The following is a 4,165-nucleotide window of genomic DNA, read 5'->3' on the forward strand; positions in this document are numbered from 1 at the left end:
GCTCCCGCGCCTCGCTCAGCCAGTGAGCGGGAACCAGTCTGTATGTGGGATCCGAACCCTCGGCGGGAGCACCGCCGCGCTTCCCAAGCGGCACACTACAGCAGTGCGCCACCGGGCCGGCCCCTCATCCATGTAGCTTCTTTATCTTGTAGGAATAACTATCTTCACGTTGCTCATAATTTTATTTCTTTCTTTTGTAAACACATTCATTCTACCTAGTCATCATCCTCTTTCTTTCACCTCTGCCCCACCCGCTAGCATCTCTTCTTATGGGTGGGAATCTGATGACTGCTAATACCGTGGCTCTTTTCTCTCTTTTTCAGGCACATTGACATTCAGGTTAGCATTTCATGATGTATGTATGTTCTTTCCTGCACAGAATAGGGAGCTTCTGAGAGCAATAAGAACAAAACCTTTTTCTGTCTTTCTTTTCCACAGTCTACAACCTACTGGGAACACCCTCTGCCCTGATGAGGTAGTGTTGATTAGTGACTCATAACTCAGTGATAACTGCACACCTCTTATTTGTTTCAAATATTCACTCATACACCTGTTGTGTAAAGTGACCTTCCCCAGTAAATCTGTGGAGATCTGACCTGAACAATTCATGTAGTCTCAGAGTTAGAAGAGAATACTGCTGGATCTGCAGACCTTTCGGTCTGGTGTATACCATAACTTTCTTCACTTCGTCTGGAGTGACCATGCCCTATATAAATTCGCATGCCACATCCTGGATATTTTGCCAGTCTATGAGATAAAGTTTCTTTTACAACCTACTAACTGTGTCAGGTAACTTTCTGTGTAGCATACTGAAATAAGTGTTAATATGCCTTCCTTCTAGGTGTTTAACAGGTGCTCTTCACCTTGGAGGTTTCTTATTTTGATAGCCATTTCAGTGGACCACTTGTAGATAAACTACTCTTCCGTGCAAACATACCGTCATTTCCCTGCATTACTGAATAGGCATTGCCTTTGGGATGCAGGCACTTGATTTTACCTTTACAGAATGTATCCAAATCTAGTTCTTTAGTAGCATCTATTATTGACTGTTTTTCATTACTTCTACCTAATGGCTGGACTTATCTCTCATTGCACTCCCTACGCACTGATTTTTTTTTTTTTTTTTTTTTTTTTTTTTGCATGATACTAGACATTGAGTCTGTGGTAAAATGTCAGAGGTCTTTCTCATGTTTCTTTTGTTTTTCTTCTTAGTGTCAGTGATCATTTTCTTCCAGTTGTACTACCTTGTACAGCATGTACAGTGCCTGAACTTGTACAGGTTGCTATTACAATGCCTTTTTCTCTTTCCCCATCTGCAATAAGCCTCAATACCTAGAGCATCAAAACTCAGGAGAAATGAAATGACATTTTTTGCCCATTGACCCTCCCCTTCCTCCCTCCCCCCCAAAAAAAAAGGTTAGACTAGAGAAGGCCTTTGGATTATAGATTCCTGTATCAATCAGAACTGCACTCATGCCTGTTTGGAATGTTCAGACTATTGCATGGCTTTGTGTTGCCATTGCTAAGCTACAAAGTATGTTGGATGGAGTAGGAGTTAGAGAAAAGAGTCCCCTTTGCATAGAGGGGGGAAAAAAAGATTTTAGAGCAAAAGAGAAGGTGGAATAAAATAGAAAACTGAACTGAGTTTTTTCTCAGGAGGAGGGAGCAACATCCTTAACATTAAGTCCCTGAGAAACAAATCGTATCTCTGGAGAGGTTGTGTGCCACGGCCTCACGAGGCTTTGTGACACATACCAATACATATAATGTGATTTTCTGGTTCGATATACATGTGAAACTAATACTTTAAGACCAATCTTTTTCTTCTTTAAATATGCTCTACCCCACAAATCTGGTTAATCTAAAATGTTAATGAAGATTAATGGTCAACCAAAAAAGATATGAATTATTTTTTACTGCATCAAGCTTTATCCAGGTTCTGTTTCTAATCAAAATGATTGTTTTTTTAATACAAGCCACTTACAGATAGTCATGTCACTTCATGATTCTAATTTTTATCTAATAAATTTGAATATATAATTTACTTTAAACTTTCTGTTTTCCTGAAATTGCACTAGACAGTTTATATATCTGTATTCAAAATTTTTTTTTTGTCTTTTTTTTTTTTTTTCTTTTTTTTTTGTCTTTTTTTTTTGTTTTAAAAATTTTTTTAGTCTTTTTTTTTTTTTTTTTTTTTTTTTTTTTTTTCGTGCCCGGCAACGGGATCGCAACCCTCAGTGTTGCCCCTGCTCCTCGCTCAGCCAGTGAACGGCCGGTCCGTATGTGGGATCCGAACCCTCTGCGGGAGCGCCGCCGCGCTTCCCAAGCGGTGCACTGTAGCAGTGCACCACCAGGCCGGCCCTGTATTCAAAATTTTTAAAAATGCTTTTTATCCCTCAACTTGGAAACTGAGATTTATGGAAAATTAATTTCCGACTGTGGAAGAAATGTTTCTATATGATGTTAAAATTTTCTCCTCATGTAAAATAAAAGATAAGCAAACTGTCTTACTAAGCATACTTAAGTTAGATACAGAGAACATTCTTTGCTGTTTTAATATGTGCATTGATTCACAAATAACTTTGTAATGGTAGGCAAAATAAAAGAAATGACTTCTAACGTTGGTTCAACTGTCTTAGTCTATTTGGGTTACTATGACAAAATACCATAAACTGTGTAGTCCATAAAGAAGAGAAATTTATTTCTTATAGTCCGGAAGCTGGGAAGTCAAAATCAAGTTTCTGGCAGATTTGGTGTCTGGTGAAGTCCTGCTTTCTGTTTCATAGATGGTGCTTCTCACCATGTGCTCACAAGGAACAGGGAACAAGGCCACTCTCTGGGCTTCATTTATAAAGGCATTAATTCCATTAATGAGGGTTCTGCCCTCACAACCTAATCATCTCCCGAAGGCCCCACCTCCTACTACCATCACCACTGGTGACTTTGTTTCAACATGTGAACTGAGGGGCGTGGGGAACACAAACATTCAGACCACAGTGATCTCATTATTAAAATTGTTTTAATTTAGTCATTGTAAAATGTCCAGGATTGGTTTTTGACTTTGAATCATGACTGGATTCAGAAGTGGTAATGGGTAAAAAGAGAATTGAGCTTCTCTATTCATCATCCAAAAGGCCAACAGGTGTAAATGAGTATTGCATGCCTGCTCCTTTTTCTCATCCTGAGACATATCTGTAATAATACTTAAACAGAGAACCAGGGACATTTTTTCTGCTACAAAGACTCACTAGGTAATTACTTACTAGGTCATTATCAGGATGGCTTACAGTAAGTATTTTCTGAGAATAAAGTGTGACTTTTCTCCCTAGGAGATATCTATATTGTAATTTATATTTTTAATAAGTAGAAATTTTTGTATACTGGGACTTCTAAACATCATGTAGAAGGGATAACTGTAACCTCATGTTTATTTCAGTTTTATTTACAATAGCCACGAGTTGGAACCAGTCTAAATGCCCATCATCAGACAAGTGGATAAGAAAAATGTGGTATATTTACACAATGGAATACTACGCTGCTATAAAAAAGAATGAAATATTGACATTTTCAGCAACATAGATGAACTTAAAAAAAATTATAAGTGAAATAAGCCAGGCAAAGAAAGAGAAATATGGCATGATCTCACTTACATGAGGGAGCTAATAAAAATAAATAAACAAACACATAAATGAGAAAAAAAAGACACAACTATCACAATAATTCCTTGAATTTGTTAAAAGAATAGAACAGAATTGATATTTCTGGGGATGGGAAAAGGAGAGAGGGAACAGAAAAAGGGAGGAATTGTTAAAGGGCCTCAAAAATTGACTACATTGTATAATGACTTAAAAAAATAAATGTATGTCTTTTTTGTTTCTTTGTTTTGGTCTTGACTCTTAATTTTCGACTTAATGCAAACAAAATGATGAAATTATTTAAACAAAATTATGAAGTCATTTTGTTTCCAGCCCTCTGCTTTTGAAAGTTTGGTTTACCCCCATATGTTCAAGCTGATCTATACACTCATTTTTTTTTGCAAGGAACAGAGTTTGGCCCACATCTGCACATCTGATATAAAGGGGGGGGGGGATAAGTATTTCTAATCCCTTTGTAATTCTTCTGGTGCAGAGATGATTGTCAGTGATAACATGTATAATAGCTTCCT

This window comes from Galeopterus variegatus, unplaced genomic scaffold (assembly GCF_000696425.1).
Source record: "Galeopterus variegatus unplaced genomic scaffold, G_variegatus-3.0.2 Scaffold7340, whole genome shotgun sequence".
In the NCBI taxonomy this organism is placed as follows: domain Eukaryota; kingdom Metazoa; phylum Chordata; class Mammalia; order Dermoptera; family Cynocephalidae; genus Galeopterus; species Galeopterus variegatus.